Genomic DNA, 19,846 nt, shown 5'->3' on the forward strand with positions numbered 1-19,846 from the left:
TTTGGAAGCTTTATTTGAAGTTCTGAGAAGTAAGGAAAACATTAATTTGGCTTAATCCATTTTTTCTCAACCTAATTTGTTCAGGAAAACTTTCCTACTCATATAACAACTAGCAGCATCGTCAAGATTTGAAGAAGGAATTTTGGGAAATATGGTTGTCAGCTGGAGCCTCTTCAGCTGCTCTGTGGCAGGCTGAATAATAGTTATCTAGGTTCGAAGGTCAAAGGTTATCCAGGGTCAAATTCCTTAAATCCACAAGTGTTACCTATATGGTAAAAGGGACTTTGCAGATCTGATTAATGATCTTGATATGGGGAGATTATCCTGGAGTATCTTGGCGGACCCTAGATGTAATCATAAGCATCTTTATAAGAGGGAGGCAGAGGGAGATTTGAGGATAGATATAGGTAGATTTCCACAATGGAAGCAAGAGATTGGAGTGATATGAGGAAAAGGTCCCTAGCCAAGGAACGAGGTAGGCCTCCAGTAGCTAGAAAATGCAAAGAAATGGATTCTCCCATAGAGACTTTGGAAGGTACTAGTCATGAAGGCGATGGTACTCCACTCCAGTAGTCTTGCCTGGAAAATCCCATGGACGGAGGAGCCTGGTAGGCTGCAGTCCATGGGGTCACTAAGAGTCGGACACGACTGAGCGACTTCACTTTCCCTTTTCACTTTCATGCATTGGAGAAGGAAATGGCAACCCACTCCAGTATTCTTGCCTGGAGAATCCCAGGGACGGGGGAGCCCGGTGGGCTGTCGTCTATGGGGTCGCACAGAGTCGGACACGACTGAAGCGACTTAGCAACAGCAGCAGCAGTCATGCTGACATTGTTGCTTTAGTCCAGTGAATGGTTTGGACTTCAGCTGTCCAGAATGGTAGAAGAATGTACATTTGTATTGGGTTAAGCCACTGTAGGTCAAGGTTGTGTATTGTCACCCTGCTTATTTAACATATATGCAGAGTACATCATGAGAAACGCTGGACTGGAAGAAACACAAGCTGGAATCAAGATTGCTGGGAGAAATATCAATAACCTCAGATATGCAGATGACACCACCCTTATGGCAGAAAGGGAAGAGGAACTGAAAAGCCTCTTGATGAAAGTGAAAGTGGAGAGTGAAAAAGTTGGCTTAAAGCTCAACATTCAGAAAACGAAGATCATGGCATCCAGTCCCATCACTTCATGGGAAATAGATGGGGAAACAGTGGAAACAGTGTCAGACTTTATTTTTCTGGGCTCCAAATTCACTGCAGTTGGTGACTGCAGCCATGAAATTAAAAGACGCTTCCTCCTTGGAAGGAAAGTTATGACCACCCTAAATAGCATATTGAAAAGCAGAGACATTACTTTGCCAACAAAGTTCCCTCTAGTCAAGGCTATGGTTTTTCCTGTGGTCATGTATGGATGTGAGAGTTGGACTGTGAAGAAGGCTGAGCACCGAAGAATTGATGCTTTTGAACTGTAGTGTTGGAGAAGACTCTTGAGAGTCCCTTGGACTGCAAGGAAATCCAATCAGTCCATTCTGAAGGAGATCAGCCCTGGGATTTCTTTGGAGGGAATGATGCTAAAGCTGAAACTCCAGTACTTTGGCCACCTCATGCGAAGAGTTGACTCATTGGAAAAGACTCTGATGCTGGGAGGGATTGAGGGCACGAGGAGAAGGGGACGACAGAGGATGAGATGGCTGGATGGCATCACTGACTTGATGGACGTGAGTCTGAGTGAACTCTGGGAGTTGGTGATGGACAGGGAGGCCTGGCGTGCTGGGATTCATGGGGTCACAAAGAATTGGACACAACTGAGTGACTGAACTGAACTGGAGCCACTGTTTGTAATTTGTAACAGTAGCATAGGAAACTAACATGCTCATCATATCACTGCCTACTCAAACCCTGCAATGACTCTCAATTACCCTTAGGAAAGAAAAATCCAAGCTCCTCAGTGTGGCCTACAAGTCTGTACCCAATTCCACAAACCCTTAGGCCTGAGCCCTTATGTTTTCTCTTGTCCATAGTGTTTAAACTGCACTGCTCTTCTTTCTGTTACTTGAATCTGCCACATTCAATCCTGTGTCATGGCCTTGCACTGCTAAGCCCTCTGATGCATTTGTTGAACTATGTATTATCTGTTCTTCCACTGCTCTGAGAAGAGAGCCTGCATATAGATAGCGCTCAGAAGACATTGGTTGTTGAATGTATAGATGAATAATCAAACATGAATGTGGTTTCGACTTTCTTCACCATCCTGATTGCTTCCTTTGGATTATGTTCTGGCTGGTTTATGTCTTTAAAATTATGATTCCCAGGGCTGACTCCAATAGTACAGACCTGATCTGACCATTGCCAGGCAAAGCTGAGATATTTCTTGAAAGCTTTAAAGAGCTTATATTTCATATTTTGGTGTCTGAATTATTTTGTAATACATTTTTTTTAAAAGGAGCAAAGTCTGAACCTGTTTTTAAAAACACCAAACTCAGATGGTATTAACACTGACGTCTACCCCAGACATCCTGTCTAAAGTTGTAAACTACCTTCCACCAACATTCCCTGTCTCTTTTTCTGCTTGATTCTTAATATGCACCCCCTAAGCCCCTACGTATTTTGCTTATTTTTCTTGTTTGGTGTCTGACTCCACTAGAAAATGAATTTTATGTTGATGAGGAGATTGGTATTTTTAAAAAACTGCTGTATTCCCAGTGCCTGAAGACTGAGTACCTCAGAGTAGATGGTCAATAAATGCTTATGAAGTGAACGAACGAGTGAGTCAACCAACCAATTGCATTTATCCAGTCAAATATTGGCTAAAAATTATTTTCAAAATTATTATTCTTTTAAATTATTTCTAGAAAGAAAGACTTTCAAGAAAATTCATTTTCTCTTTTTCCCCAGATTGTATTTCTTCTGTTTCTCCTGCTGTTCTGTGTTGCTAATTAATGGAACGTGAGTGGAGGAGTCAGGCCTCCCTCCCACATCTGCTCCATTAAACCTCTCTAACCTAATTCTCTCTGCTCTTTACCCTTCTGGCTGTGACATCGATGCCAAGACGACATGGAATGCCATGTGTTGAGGCTGGCAGAGTCTCTATCAGTCTGGGACCCTGTGCAGTTTTATGGAACCAAATAGGAAATGCTTTGAACTGTTTATTTGAGGGAGAAACTAGACTGCATGTGAGCCTGTTATACATCTTTGGGTGTATTTGAGGCAATAGGTAGTCTACCCTAACAAACAAATGTGCACAAATAAATAGTCTTCACCTATTAAAGCAATTAACACGCAAAAAAGGCTAAGACAGACGAAGGATAGTATTTTCATTATCATCTTTATTTTTCCTGCATCCTATCTTTGAGGTCCATACTTACACATGACAGTTTGAGGAATGGGTTACTGGATAACTAGGTCACCCCTAAAGGATATCCTTAAAACCGTTTATTCTCTCTTTGAGGTGGCAAGAAGCAATATCCCTGTTTTAGCATTTCTCCCACATCAGGGTGATTTATGGAAGCCTCTGAATTCTTGAGATTGCAGCAATGTTTGGCCGTTCCCCAGGTGCCAGTACATAGTCTTTAAAGAATCAACCATCTTGCAGTTCCCCTCACATGCACCCTCATTAGCAAAGGCCTGTGTCAGCACTGTGAACCTTAGATGCCTTTGGTGAAAGATCAAATCGATACTCTGGTGTGTTCAGCAAACATAGATGGAGGAGGTTGGAAGCAGAATAGATGATGCCCATTATAGTTGACACGTGCATTCTTTACAACATTACACATGCATGCAATGTATAATCCATGCAATGTATAATCCATGTGTGTTCAGTTGCTTCAGCTGTGTCTGACTCTTTGTGACCCAATGGACCATAGCCTGGCAGTCTCCTCTATCCATGGGAGATTCCCAGCAAGAATACTGGAGTGGGTTGCCATTTCCTCCTCTGGGGATTTTCCCCACCCAGGGGTTGAACCCGTGTCTCCTGCATCTCCTGCATGGCAGGCAGATTCTTTACCTGCTGAGCCATTGGGGAAGCCTGTATAATCCATACTTCAGAATATATTTATGTCTTTCCCATTATTTGTTTTCTACAATATCTCATTAGGTGGGTTGGCACATATTATAGTTCCCAGTTTGTAGGAGGAACTGAGCTTTAGAGGCACTAAGGAGAGCACCCTTTTTTGGGGGTAACAAGCTGCTATGGAAGAAATGGGGCAACATCATTAGATGATGCTGAACTGGCATGACCTGCATGAACATCTCCCTTCACTGGGAAGAGGGATAGGTCTAGGGTCAAAGTCGGGACGAGATGGCTTGGCTCTAGGGGGATGTGAACATCCTGAAATCACAAACAGCCTTTATGTGTGCCTGTGTGCACTGTATTGGAAACAGTCCATAGCCTTCAGCAAACTTTTGAAGGGACTGCTGCTGCTGCTAAGTTGCTTCAGTTGTGTCCGACTCTGTGTGACCCCATAGACGGCAGCCCACCAGGCTCCCCCATCCCTGGGATTCTCCAGGCAAGAACACTGGAGTGGGTTGCCATTTCCTTCTCCAATGCATGAAAGTGAAAAGGGAAAGTGAAGTTGCTCAGTCGTTTGACTCTTAGCGACCCCATGGACTGCAGCCCACCAGGCTCCTCCATCCATGGGATTTTCCAGGCAAGAGTACTGGAGTGGGGTGCCATTGCCTTCTCCACTGAAGGGACTACACACCCTCAAGTGGTTAAGAACCCCACTGTACAGGTGTTCTGTAGCTGTAAATTGTCTTGTGCTCTGCAGAAGCAATTGATATCCAAAGCCTTGCTATGGGAAAATAGTGCTTTTGTATAAGTGGAAAGGGCCATAGAATCTTCTCAGGCAGAATTTATATCTGTCTTATGGATATTTACTTTACAGCAGAAACAATATGAGTACCCATCCCCACAATCCCAGAGAATTCCTTTGGCTCCACAGGATCAGATTTACTATTTTGCCAAAAAATAATAAAGACAAGCTTGCCGTTTTTAGAAGAAAATGCTTAGCATTAACAAAATCCTGCGGATCCATCCTAGGTAAGGTGTATGAGGCTCAGAAAGCTTTTATTTTGTACATTGATGTTTATACAGAGGGAAGGCTGGCTTACCAAGTTCCTGAAGGAAGTCACAATTGCTGGGATATCAGATGAAGGAAATAGGGACTTAGGCTGTTATTTTATAAGCATTTCTTTGCTTAGAATTTCAGAGGGGTTGTCAAGGTCATGCTCACAACTCTGACTATAAACATGCCTGTCCTAGGGACAGTTTACACATTTTTCTGAACCAGGTGCTTAGCCAAGCATAGACCAGGAATGAAACCATCACCCTGGGAGGGTACTATGCTAGGGCACAGGGCCTGCTGAGGGACGAAGTGTGAGGGAAAGGAGAAATAGCTCTTAGAGTTGTCCTAGATTTGGGGTCATTATAAACTTCACTTTTTTTGTCTTGAAATTAAACATTAAGCTTGCTTGGTCACCAAGGGCAAACCCTGAAGGCTGTTGTTGGCACCAGCTGGTGGTTTGGTATTTTGGCCCTAGGAGCTGACTCTAGGGGAGTTCCTTTTCATAGCTTGGAAGTGAAGTAACTGAATTCTCAGCACAGTGTTGATTTGGGGAGATCATTTTGGTTTGCACAATTTGGAGTTCTGAGCACAGCACGTAATCGGAGTGGCAGTGACGAGGTGAGGAACCTGAGGAGGCTGCCTATTCTTTTTTTTTTTTTTTAATTTTATTTTTAAACTTTACATAATTGTATTAGTTTTGCCAAATATCAAAATGAATCCGCCACAGGCATACATGTGTTCCCCATCCTGAACCCTCCTCCCTCCTCCCTCCCCATACCATCCCTCTGGGTCGTCCCAGTGCACTAGCCCCAAGCATCCAGTATCGTGCATCGAACCTGGACTGGCAACTCGTTTCTTACATGATATTTTACATGTTTCAATGCCATTCTCCCAAATCTTCCCACCCTCTCCCTCTCCCACAGAGTCCATAAGACTGTTCTATACATCAGTGTCTCTTTTGCTTTCTCGTACACCGGGTTATTGTTACCATCTTTCTAAATTCCATATATATGCGTTAGTATACTGTAGTTATGTTTTTCCTTCTGGCTTACTTCACTCTGTATAACAGGCTCCAGTTTCATCCACCTCATTAGAACTGATTCAAATGTATTCTTTTTAATGGCTGAGTAATACTCCATTGTGTATATGTACCACAGCTTTCTTATCCATTCATCTGCTGATGGACATCTAGGTTGCTTCCATGTCCTGGCTATTATAAACAGTGCTGCGATGAACATTGGGGTACACATGTCTCTTTCAATTCTGGTTTCCTCAGTGTGTATGCCCAGCAGTGGGATTGCTGGATCATAAGGCAGTTCTATTTCCAGTTTTTTAAGGAATCTCCACACTGTTCTCCATAGTGGCTGTACTAGTTTGCATTCCCACCAACAGTGTAAGAGGGTTCCCTTTTCTCCACACCCTCTCCAGCATTTATTATTTGTAGACTTTTGGATCGCAGCCATTCTGACTGGTGTGAAATGGTACCTCATAGTGGTTTTGATTTGCATTTCTCTGATAATGAGTGATGTTGAGCATCTTTTCATGTGTTTGTTAGCCATCTGTATGTCTTCTTTGGAGAAATGTCTATTTAGTTCTTTGGCCCATTTTTTGATTGGGTCGTTTATTTTTCTGGAGTTGAGCTGTAGGAGTTGCTTGTATATTTTTGAGATTAGTTGTTTGTCGGTTGTTTCATTTGCTATTATTTTCTCCCTTTCTGAAGGCTGTCTTTTCACCTTGCTAATAGTTTCCTTTGATGTGCAGAAGCTTTTAAGGTTAATTAGGTCCCATTTGTTTATTTTTGCTTTTATTTCCAATATTCTGGGAGGTGGGTCATAGAGGATCCTGCTGTGATGTATGTCAGAGAGTGTTTTGCCTATCTTCTCCTCTAGGAGTTTTATAGTTTCTGGTCTTATGTTTAGATCTTTAATCCATTTTGAGTTTATTTTTGTGTATGGTGTTAGAAAGTGGTCTAGTTTCATTCTTTTACAAGTGGTTGACCAGATTTCCCAGCACCACTTGTTAAAGAGATTGTCTTTAATCCATTGTATATTCTTGCCTCCTTTGTCAAAGATAAGGTGTCCATATGTGCGTGGATTTATCTCTGGGCTTTCTATTTTATTCCATTGATCTATATTTCTGTCTTTGTGCCAGTACCATACTTTCTTGATAACTGTGGCTTTGTAGTAGAGCCTGATCATGAGATGGGATCTAGGACATTCTAGTCTCACTAAAACACGCAGATGAGAGGCTCAATAAGAATAGGCAGGAACCTGAGGAGGCTGCCTATTCTTATTGAGCCTCTCATCTGCGTGTTTTAGTGAGACTAGAATGTCCTAGATCCCATCTCATGATTGCTGGCAATGTGGTGAATGGGTCAGGTTTTCCCCTCAGGATGTAGAAATATGTTCAAGACACTGAAGTGAAATGGAAAACACGAAGAGGCTATCTTCTTTATATTTCTCCCTTCTTCCTTCACTCTTTTTTAAATTTAAATTTGGCCATGCCGGGTCTTAGTTGCAGCGTGGGAAATCTTGGTTGCAGCATGCAAACTATTAGTTGCAAAGTGTGAGATCTAGTTCCCTGACCAGGGATCAAACCCCAGCCCTCTGTATTGGGAGCGTAATCACTGGACCACCAGGAAAGTCCCTCTTCCTTCACTCTTTACCTATGGATTGTAATAATGGTCACCTCGACATTCATCTCTTTGCCTTTCTAGAACTTATCGTGTTTCAGCTACAAATAGGTTACCGTGACACTGCAGGCAGGCCTGAGCTCTACCCATTTTCTGAGTCTTGAGCTCTGTTGTTGGCCAGGTTCTTGCATGTTTTGCTGCTGCTTAAAGAAAAGAGATTGGGATTCAAAATCCATTTACCCATTGAAGATAGGCATGTATGTGTGTGTATTCATATGAACATTGCAATAAGGATTTACTGCAATGGAGTAAATGGAGACCCTGGAGACAGCATAGAGATAGGGCACTGTCTGTGGGCTCATTCTTTAGTTAGAGGACATGGGTTCTAGTCCCAAATACTCTCTCCCCACCCCATGCTAGCTATGTGGCTTTGGCCAATTCAGTTAAGCTTTTTTTAGCCTCAATTTCTTTTGTATTTAAATGTATTTAAAATCGAGTGCCTATTGTGTAATTTGGAGAAGGCAATGGCACCCACTCCAGTACTCTTGCCTGGAAAATCCCATGGACAGAGGGGCCTGGTGGGCTGCAGTCTATGGGGTCGCTAGGAGTCGGACACGACTGAACGACTTCACTTTGACTTTTCACTTTCATGCATTGGAGGAGGAAATGGCAACCCACTCCAGTGTTCTTGCCTGGAGAATCCCAGGGATGGGGGAGCCTGGTGGACGGCCGTCTGTGGGGTCGCACAGAGTTGGACACGACTGAAGCGACTTAGCAGTAGCAGCAGCAGCATTGTGTAATTATCAAGACCAGATGAGGTAATGTCTTATTCAAACATAAGATGGTGTTTCAGTCAGGAGAGTTTAGGTTATGTTGTCATACCAAACATTCTTGGAATTTCAGTTGCTGAAAGTAATAACTTTTTTTTTTTCTCACAGTTCATGTCCGGAATGGGTTGGATGGTTGGCAGGGGGACTCTTCTCATTGAAGTTTCTCAGAGAGCAAGCTGATAAAGATTCCATCTTCTCGTGTTGCTACTGTCTCTGTGTGCAGTGACCATGTGCTTCCATGATTAGTGCATTGGGGAAGGAGAACACTAGAGAGTCAAACACTGGCAATTACGTACATAGCCTGGAAGTGCCATTCACTGCTGCTCTCATTTCATTGGCAAAAATATGTTCTTATGTAACTTTAGAGGAGATGGCAGTGTCATCCAACAAGAACCTATTGAACTTTAGTAACGCCAAAAGCATAGGTGGATTTGTGGAGATTTGTTGGTCCTAAGATGTACCATGTACCTTTTCTCCCTTTGTTTTAGTATCTCTGAAGTTGAGATGCATTTAACAATTAATATCATCTAATAATCACCAGAAGCCATTCTTTCAAATTCTACCTCTGAAACCAGAATGCAGTTGACAACTGGTGGTATCCTGGATGTGATGATGATATGGCATTATTGCTATTCTTTCCAAATGCTTGGCCTTCCATGATCCAGAGGGACCATGACTGGGTGGGGCCTATAATCCCAGGAGTACTAGATAATGACCTAATTACTATTGTGAGATGTAGGCTAAGCCCTTTCTCTCAGTTCATTCACTCAGTCATGTCTGACTCTTTGTGACCCCATGGACTGCAGAACACCAGGCTTCCCTGTCCATCACCAGCACCTGGACCTTGCTCAAACTCATGTCCATCAAGTTGGTGATGCCATCCAACCATCTTATTCTCTGTCATCCCCTTCTCCTCCTGTCGTCAATCTTTCCCAGCATCAGGGTCTTTTCCAATGAGTCAGTTCTTCCCATCAGGTGGCCAAAGTATTGGAGTTTCAGCTTTAGCATCAGTCCTTCCAATGAATATTCAGGACTGATTTCCTTTAGGATGGACTGGTTGGGTCTCCTTGCTGTCCAAGGAACTCTCAAGAGTCTTCTCCAACACCACAGTTCAAAAGCATCAATTCCTTTATGGTCCAAGTCTCACATCCATACATGACTACTGGAAAAACCATAGCTTTGACTAGACAGACCTTTATCGGCAAAGTAATGTCTCTGCTTTTTAATATGCTGTCTAGGATGGTCATAACTTTTCTTCCAAGGAGCAAGCGTCTTTTAATTTCATGGCTGCAGTCACCATCTGCAGTGATTTTGGAGCCCAAGAAAATAAAAGTCTGTCACTGTTTCCATTGTTTCCCCATCTATTTGCCATGAAGTGATGGGACTGGATGCCATGATTTTCACTTTTTGAATGTTGAGTTTTAAGCCAGCTTTTTCACTCTCTTTCACTTTCATCAAGAGGCTCTTTATCCTTTTCCTTTCATGGCCTTCCAGGTCATTGCCTTGAAACACCAGATATTGTCTTCTCTCTAATTCCTGGTTTCCTCACCTGTGGACTCCTAGAGTGTTTGCTACGCACACTTGTTCACTCAGATGATGATGGCTGGTTAGAAGCAGGAGGAGAGACTGAGGATTGTGCAGGCTGGGTAGGGGGCTTGAAGGGGAGTAGGGAATAGAGGGGAGTGTGAGGTATATCTTAGCCTGAAGCCATCTGAGGGCTGAAGTAGGGAGAAGAAAGCACAGATTTTCTCCATGGCTTCTCAAATTTTGTGGGTTTCCTGGCCTCTAGCTCATATATCATAATACTTTATGCATATCTCTGCAAATAACATTTTTGGCAAGAAGATTGAGATTAACCTTCCACACTATTCTCATTTGCAACCCAGGCAGCCTGTCATGTACAATTTAGTATTTAAATCCTCTCAATTATGGCCAAGATAATGACCTTTATGGGAATTAATGGCTGGGTAACAACATGTCCTTTTGGGGAGCTTTATGGCAACACATCTAAGTTAGACCCATCTCTTGGGCATTCATATCTGCTTATAGACCACCCTGCAGCCAGAGAGCCCTCTTCTGTCAGGCTATGGTTGCCAGTGGAGAGTCTGGGGTAATGTGCTTATTCAGAGCCTCCTTGGCTTGTGTTCTGACTCAGATTTCCTAGGTATTGACACTTCTTTTCCTCTCATCTCTGCCTCTGACTTGATTCACATGTTCAAGTTTTGTTGGAGGCCACCTTCCAATACCATTGCATTTATGAGTCACTCCCTGGTGACTGCTGGGTCTCTACATGGCGCTGTGCTTTACCAACTCCTTCCCTACTCCACATGCCCTGTGTGCTCCCAGAGAGCTGCATCTCAGGCTTTGCTTCAACCTTCTCCCTGGCCTCAGGCTGCTGCCAGGTCCTAGCCTCCTCTTGTTGACTCCAGCTGGCTTTGCTCTAGCTTCTTGCTGCTGCTGGTCCTTGAGGATATGGAAAGTCCCCACCACAGGGCACAGAAGCCCTGCTGCTGCATTTCCAGCCTTGCTGCCTCCACCTGATCCTGCCGTTTTGCTCCACCTCTCCTCTCAGTGGAGACAGTCCTACCCTGGCTCAGTCAATAACAAGCCTCCGTGGTCATGAGGGCTGTTAACCATCTTGCTCCCTTTCTCATTCTTTTTTTTTTTTAATTAAAAGTATTTCTTTTATTATGTTCCAGTATAATTTCCAATGTTGTGTTAGTTTCAGGTGTATAGCAAAGTAATTCAATTATACATATACATGTATCTATTCTTTTTCAGATTCTTTTCCCATATAGGCCATTACAGAGTATTGAGTAGAGTTCCTTGTGTTATACAGTAGGCCCTTGTTGATTATCTAATTTATATATAATAGTGGGTTTATATTAGTCCCAACCTCCTGCACCTTTCCCCTTTGATAACCATAAGTTTGTTTTCTAAGTCTGTGAGTCTCTTTCTGTTTTTTAAAATAAGTTCATTTGTATCATTTTTTGTAATTTCACATGTAAATGATATCATATGGTATTTGTATTGATAATATCTAATAACCGTCACAACATACTCATCCATGTTGCTACAAAGAGCATTATTTCATTCTTTTTCATGACTGAGTAATATTCCATTGCATACATGTACTACAACTTCTGTATTCATTTGTCTGGCATTGGATTTTTAGGTTGTTTCCATGTTTTGGCTATTGTAACTAGTGCTGCTATGAATATTGACATGCATGTATTTTTTCAAATTAGAATTTTCTCCAGGTATATGCCCAGGAGTAGGATTGCTGGATCATATGGTAGTTCTACTTTTAGTTTCTTAAGAAATCTCCGTAGTATTCTCCCTAGTGGTTGTACCAATTTACATTCTCACTAACAGTGTAGGAGGGTTCCCTTTTCTCCACACCCTCTGTAGCATTTATTGTTCGTAGACTTTTTGATAATCCCTTTTCTCATTCTAACATGTCTCTTTTCAATGGACACTTGATTGATGTCACAGAAACGTTAGCATTGGACAGCACTGGGCTCAAATATTGGTACTACCATTTATTTTACCAAAGTTGGTTTCCCTAACTATAAAAATTGAGTATGTTGTTGTTTAGTTGTTAAGTCATGTTGGACTCTTTTGTGTTCTCATGGACTATAGCCCACCAGGTCATATGTCCATGGGATTTCCCAGGCAAGGATACTGGAGTGGGTTGCCATTTTCTTCTCCAAGGGATATTCCTGACCCAGGGTTTGAACTTGCATCTCCTGCATTGGCAGGCAGGTTCTGTATCACTCAGCCACTAGGGAAGCCCCAGAATTGAGTATCAGTTCAATTCAGTTCAGGCACTCGGTTGTGTCCACCTCTTTGAGACCCCATGAACTGCAGCACACAAGACTTTCCTGCCCATCTCCCACCAACTCCCAGAGCCCACTCAAACTCATGTCCATCGAGTCAGTGATGCCATCCAACCATCTCATCCTCTGTCGTCCCCTTCTCCTCCTGCCTTCAATCCTTCCCAGCATCAGGGTCTTTTCTAATGAGTCAGTTCTTTGCATCAGGTGGCCAAAGTATCGGAGTTTCGGCTTCAGCATCAGCCCTTCCAATGAATATTCAGCACTGATTTCTTTTAGGATTGACTGGTTTGATCTCTTTGCAGTCCAAGGACTCTCAAGAGTCTTCTCCAGCACCACAGTTCAAAAGCATCATTTCTTTGGCACTCAGCTTTCTTTATGGTCCAACTCTCAAATCCATACATGACTACTGGAAAAACCTTATTTTCCAATTGAGTATAGCAATACCCAATTAAGCACTCAGTATACAGTTCATGAACACTGACTATTGGCATATTATTAGTATAGGAAGTGGGGTAACTGTGGTAAAGTCCACAGAGTTTAGGGCCAAGCAGACCTGAGTTTTAACTTTTGCCTTACTGCTTAACCAATGTCAGTTTCAGTTTCTGACTCCCAGCCTGGTGCTCTTGCCGTTTCTTTGGGCTGTCTCTCCGTAGTTTTCTTTTCATGTTGGTAGATGGGGACTGAGCCAATGCCTTGGACAGACTATTGTAAACTGCTAGATCTAAATAAAGAGGTGTTTATTATTGCAAGGAGGAGGACATACAAGTAATTGATCTCAGTCCATCCTCTTAACAGAAGAATACTGGCTCTCTGTGGCTCCAGGAATTCTCAGTTTTCCTTGGCTCAGATTCTGTTTTGGAGAAGAGCTAGTGCCAGGGTCAAAACTGACTTCTTATTGGCCAAGAGTGATGGAAAAGTTAATAAGGTGCTTGGAAGAAAAAGTGCCCTTTGTCTCTGGACAAAGAAAGAGGGAAGAACCATCATTTGATTAGGATAGAAGGAATGAACTCATAGGACTTAAGAAATTTGTAACCAGATTGTCTCTTTGCCTGGCAAGCAAGCCAGTGACTTAGCAGTTTTCTCAAGTCAGCAGAAGGAGAAAGGCTGAGAATGTCAGAGATCAAGACTCTGAAGGGAGCAGGTTATCTTTTTGGGAGATTTGACAGCAGTTAGGCTAGAGATAGGTTTAACATGGATAATTGAAATTCACATATAATCCTAAGCAGCAGCAGTGATTGCCTTGATTTTATCTTGTTCCATTCTTCTGCCTACCTTGAGGGAAGCTGCAAATAAACTTTGGAGGATGAGCTTAAAGATGAGCTGGCAAAGCAGAAGAGGGGAGCTAGTTAACCAGAGCCCTGGGGTTTGAGCTGGAAGAGCAGTGGGTGCCGGAGAGAGGCACCAGGACAGCTCATATCCCTTCCTCCAGGCCCCAAACATGCAAAGGCTAATTTCTCCTTGGTTATTTGGGTCAGATGGGTTCCCAGGCACACAGGACTTGTATACCTCTTGTCCACCTTTTGAGGATTAGTAGAAATACATTGTTCCCATTGGAACAGTCAAATTCCTGAAGTGTGCTGCTTTAACTGCATCATAACGTGAATTGTGTTTGGGATGGGCTGGGGAGCATTGCCTCTTAAGAGCTTTTCTATGAGCTCCTTTTAGAAGGAGAGAAATCACTGTTCAATCATCTTTTTGCAAAACTCTGCATATACATTTATCCCAAGTGTATGAAATCTCCCTCCATCTCGGATTCTAATTTAGTCCTCTAAGAAATTCTGATAGCTCCAAAATTGTAACTCTCAAACCTTGTTCTTAAAAATAGTTCTATAATTTCTCTACAACATGATAGAATTTGCAGAAATTCTGGTTGTGTTTCCTGGCTTTCCCCAAAGGCCTTTCTTCACCAGGGGATGCAAGATAGAGAGTGAGGGCTGCATGATGATAGGGAGGGCCATCCCCAGAGTGCTCCAGGAGCAAAGGAAGAAGAAATACCTGCCAAATGCACAAAAAGAAATAGGACAAGAACTCCGGGTTAGAAATTCACAGCGCTCAGTCCCGAGGGGTTGGGAACTTGCTGTACAGATGATCTCACTGTGAAAGTTTCAGAGACTCAAGGGGGTTTATTAATAGTTGGGGCACTGAAACCTCTGCTGCTTGTAGCAGTGACCTTTACAATAGCAGGTTTGTCTTTTAAAATATCTAGAACTTGTGCTTAATGTTCTTTACTGATTTAAACCAGGCAAGGGAGCAGTAAATCAGATTATCATCATCCTCAGGAAGGAGAGCAATCTGGAATGTTAATTTTCCAGCTGAGGTTACTGGAAATTTCTTTTCTGTTTATTTATTAAAGGGAGAGAATTAAAAAAGGAGGAAAGCCAAAGGTAAGAGGTTTTTTTTTTTTTTTTTTTTTAATTCAGAGAAGCATGTATTCCAGGTTTCCATTCTTGACACTTGGTGAGTTATTAATTTCTTGTCTCTTGTATTTGCCTTAAAGTTATAAAGATCCAGAGAATCTCTTTCAGTGGAACAGGAGATTTTGTCCCTGTATGGCATATGGACCCTGGGGATTCCTAAAGGGCTATTAGCCACCCCATAATCAGAGAAGAGGTTTCTAGATGGCAGGTCAAATGTAAGATCACTGTGTTTCATAGCTACTTAACTGTGACTATATTAGAAAATGCCTTAATTGTTTTTTTTTTTTTTTAAAGTAACATATGGGGTTTTGGCAGATATGTTTGCCTTTTCCCTCTTTAATTGTAATGTGGAATATTCTTGCCATTTAGGAGGGCTAGTAGATATTTTCCCTTCCCAAGGTAGTTTATTATTGGAGTTTACCCTTTGTGTCATTACTGTCTGTATGTACAGTGTGATACATACTCTATGAACTCGATCTTCTCAGAACCATGAGAGTTGAGCAGCTTCTCTGGTGGTGAGGGTACATCAGGGTGGAGACCTGCTCTGGGAAAGGGTCTGGAGTTGGGTGCCAGAGAGACCCAGACTCAACCTGGCACTGCTGCTCGCTCACTCTGTGGTCTTAAAGCCCATGAGCACTCGGAGCTTCAGCTTCTCACTTTTAAGCATGGGATAATGGCACTGACCTTGAAGAATGGTTGTAAGATTGGATGTGTATGTGTATGAAGTGCCCAGTGTGGTATCTGACTGGTTAGTCTTGGATTTCATGGCTGTACGTTTGGCCCAATCCAACAATAAAAGTCCTGCTAAATCCCCCCAGTGACCTGATTTTGTGAAACTGCTGATTGAAGCTAGAGGGAAGAAAAATAAGTCTATTATGAATGGAGCAATCATGAACTCAGAATTCGAAGTCCCCTCAAAGAACCTGAAGTATAAACTTCAGCTCCCTTTTGTGGGAAATGCTGTAGGAGTTTTAAACACAGGCTCTGAAGCTTTCCCTGGAATCACAAGAATTGTAGGCTAATTACAGTGTCAGAGGAGTGTCTCATGAGTAATGGCTGCATTCTCTAATGACTCTTGGGATAATTAATCAGCATAACTTAGTGAGCCTTCCATGGCCTTCTTTTCTCAACAGTGACAACTTGATTAGTTTGGACATAGAATAATAGTTTGGTACTTAAACAGCACTGGCTTCATAATGCTCATTTTCATGATTCTCATTTTCTTCTTCTTGAATTTTTTGAAACTTTTAATTATTTAAAAACCTGAAAATTCCTTTAAAAAATTCATAGAGCATCTTGAGGCTCTAGTTTTTATCATTTATGTGCTATCATTAATGGATAAAATTTTATTCCTCATAGAGGGGACACAGCTGTGCAACAGCTATCAAATTCTTTTCTTATTGCTGGGTTCTTCCTGGGCTTAAATATTTGAGGCAGAGCCAGTAGTGCATTTTATCAAGCTGATAACAGGGGCAGATTTATGTAGAGAAGAGAGCACTGGACTTGGATTGGCCAATTGGTGCTGGTTTATCTGGGGCTTTCCCTGTCTTTGCCCTGAAAATCCTATATCCTAGGAAACCTCTCAGTCTTAGGTCAACAGCCCAGGCTGTTCTGATTGTGGAAGTTTCATGTCCAGAGAAACTTAGGAAAACTAAAGATTTGAGTTCTAGTCCTTGCTCTGCTGCCACATAGCCATGTGACATTGGCCAAGTCACTTTGTTGAAAAAATTGAGGGATTGGATCATATAACCCCACAAATCCCTATTAGGAGTGCCCCTTTGGCTTAAGAGGCAGCTTATTATTGGAATTTACCCTTTGTGTTATTATTCAAGGTTTTCCTTTCTTCTAAGAAACCAGTATCCAGTTTGTTTTGAAAGGCCCTATAAATGAATTCAGGCTCCGAATTGGGTAAACTTGTTCAGAATGCTTCTGGATCAAATCAGGTATGGAGGTAGTTGATGCTGATGATATTGTGGTCTCCTGAAGTAAGCAGGTGCTGCTATTGTTGATGTTATAAACCAAACACCCGGGGCAAGTATCCTACATTTCATGACCAGGGAGGAAATCGGCTGTGATTTTCTGTTTTAGCTAACATGGAGTAATTCTCCACTAGTGAGGTTGAAGCCTTGGTTGTAACTCTGCAACCAAGCCTATTTGTAAATTGGAATAAATGTTTCCAAACCAATATCAACCATGTGCACAGAGCTGAGGTGACACTGATGGTTTTGGGGCACTTAGAATGGGGGGTGTTGTTCACAGTGGACCAATGATCACTCGATGTGAAAATAACTTCCCAATTGCCCATCATGTGCTTGGGATCCAGACACAAATAAGACTTGGCCCTGCCCTCCAGAAGCACTCTGTCTTGTGAGGGATGTGGAATAGTAATTAATTATTAAATACAATATGGAAAGTCCTGTAATGGAAGCATAAGCAGAACGATATGGGGGAGTGAGGAGGAAGCAATTGACTCCACTGTTCTGCTGCGTATGGCTGTGGCATCCCCATCCCCAGTCTGCTGGCTCATGCATGTGTCTCCATAACCCGAAGTGTGGGACCCAAGATGCCCTGAAGTTGTGGTTTTTTTCTTTGAATAGGATAGAATGTCATCATTATCATTGTTACTGTTCAAGGCAAAAAATAAAGATAATAAGAATGATTTGACTTTCCATTGAGTTTTCCTGAAATCTCATATGTAACTTCTTTCCATTAAGCTTTTCAACTTAATAGCTGATGAAATGGTATGCGCACACATTATAAATATGTCCTTTTAAAATCTAATTACTCTCTGTAATGGGAGATAGCAAAGAAATTCGGCTTCTGTCATTTTGAACTGCTGTTCAGCTTTTAAATAACAGTAAAATAATGACTCCAACATGAAGTTTCCAGTTAAATGAGCCTCCCATGGTTAATAGTGTAGTGATTATTGGAATAAAGTGCTATAGGACACTTGATTTTATATGTTACATTAAGGAAAACTTGACTTTTGTGTTTAATAACGAGAAGTTTGAAACTTTAGAGAGTGCTTTTTCCCCTAGTAACAGGGAGCGTTTCATGTATTTTTTGATTTCTCTTCATTACATCCTTGAAAGAAGGGAGGAAGAGGTGTTGCATTGTGTGTTTTGTAAACTAGGAAATTGCAGCCTTGCCCAGTGATGTACAGCTGATTAAGGAAAAGCCTTTTCTCTGCTCCCGTGTCTCCTCGCCTAATGTTCTCACAGCAGGTTGTGCTGTTTTGCTGTGATCTTCAAGATATCTCAGGAAGTCACATTTTCTGATGAAAAAGTTCACTTGCACTTGTGGAAACTCAAAACCCCATGGGGGCCACTCCTCCAGGTGTCAGTATAGCTGAGATTATATTATTTTGAAAATTTTATAGCAGCATTCTTCAGGTCTTCACTCCCAACAGCTAAGCTTCTGGAGGAATCAGACTCCTTTCTTTAAAATAGAATGTTTGAATTCAAACCAGGTTTCATGGTGCAAGAGTACTTGTTGCAACAAAACTCCAGCACATGTCATTAAGGTTGGATACAGCCAGGAAGCCTGGTGCTAAACAGTGAGCTAGGTCTGACAGCTGAGAAGGGGTGGGAAGAATTGGCCAGAGACTATGGGACCTGGATCTTTGTGCTGACTCTATCATAAATTTGCTGAGTAATACTGGGCCTCAGGGTCCTACCTGTTTGTAAAGTGAAGGAGCTACATTGTATTGTCCAATAGTGTAACTATTTAAATTAATTAATTTAATGAAGTTAAAAATTTAGTTCTTCTGTTGCACTAGCCATATCTCAAGATATGGCTTGATAGCCACATGTCACTGGTGGCTGCCGTAACGGACAGTGTAGACGTAACACATTTCCATCACTGCAGACAGCTCTGTTGGAGAGCCCTAAGTGAGATTGTATCAGTGGCTTCCCAAATGTGTTTTAGTAAGTCTTCAATATTTTGTAGAAGTTCTTTAGAGGCTCTGAGAAGAGTAAGGGAGAGCCTAGCAAGCAACTGGAGCTCCGAGCATCTACCCTGTCTTCATTTTCACCTGCTTTAAATCCAATGGGTGTAGTAATTTTGAAACACCTTTGAATTTAGGTTCTTTTTATCAATTTATAACTGGTCTATCTCCACTCTGTTCACCATTATAACTCTAGAGGAAGAGAGGGGAAAGAACAGGGCAAATGTTCTAATCAAACAGAAAGGGGAAGAAAGAAGACCTGTCCCATCCAGCCTGAGGAGCTATGGGAAGCAGAAGGGGAATTGGGGAATGGGAACAAGGCGCGTATGTTCGGTCTCTCCTCACTGGCTGAAGAACTGTAATGGGGACTGAGTTGGTAGTCGAGGGGAGCTGGGCTTTTGGTGCTGCTCTCATTCAAAGCCCTGGGACGTGTCCTTGAGGTGTGGCCATTGTAAGCTGAGTTGTCATTTGGTGACACTGAGAACCTGAATAAAGCAGAAGTTGGCTCCTTTCTTTAGGGAGCCTGGCTGGGAAGCTTGCTGGAAGTGGGAGGGGGTGGTGTGGTATAGGTGGTCATGTTGCTAAGGCTGCAGGATAGGAGTTTAGGGTCAGAGGAATTACTGCTAAACTTTAGGGGCCCAGCAGGTCTGGTAGGAGCTGAGATGGGGCCAAGAGAGAAGGGGGATCCTGGCCCTAGCCAGACCGAGAAAGAATAGCTTGTGAATTAAGAATGTCTGCTGTAGATTGGCAGTTGTGGAAGCTGGTGGAATGCCTGGGTGGGGTTGTGAGGTTGGGCAACCATACTTCATGTGAACCTGACCAGTATACACCCAAGAACTAGCATGGGGTGTTGGTGGAGGGGGAGGGCTACCTGGTCTCCATCCCAACCTCCAATGTCACAAAACCCCATATGCTCCCTGTACACCCAGACACCTCCTGGGGAGGGCAGAAAACCAGAAAGGCCGAGTCAGTCAAAATGAGACGAAGTTAACTCAGTCAGTCAGTCAGTTCAGTCGCTCAGTCGTGTCCGAGTCTTTGCGACCCCATGGACTGCAGCACACCAGGCCTCCCTGTCCATCACCAACTCCCAAAGTTTACTCAAACTCATGTCCATTGAGTCA

The 19,846-nt window shown here is 42.6% G+C and overlaps 1 long non-coding RNA gene across 2 annotated transcripts in view; it reads left to right on the forward strand.

The window, feature by feature from the left end:
* Positions 1 to 5,544: 5,544 nt before the first annotated feature.
* LOC104990313 overlaps positions 5,545 to 19,846 on the forward strand; it is a 197,679-nt gene continuing 183,377 nt past the window's right edge. For both annotated transcript variants that reach the window (XR_825506.1, XR_825505.1), the window contains exon 1: positions 5,545 to 5,679. This is a non-coding gene — a long non-coding RNA (uncharacterized LOC104990313). The remainder of the gene's footprint in view (positions 5,680 to 19,846) is intronic.

This window comes from Bison bison, unplaced genomic scaffold (genome assembly GCF_000754665.1).
Source record: "Bison bison bison isolate TAMUID 2011002044 unplaced genomic scaffold, Bison_UMD1.0 scf7180017864177, whole genome shotgun sequence".
NCBI classification, from domain to species: domain Eukaryota; kingdom Metazoa; phylum Chordata; class Mammalia; order Artiodactyla; family Bovidae; genus Bison; species Bison bison.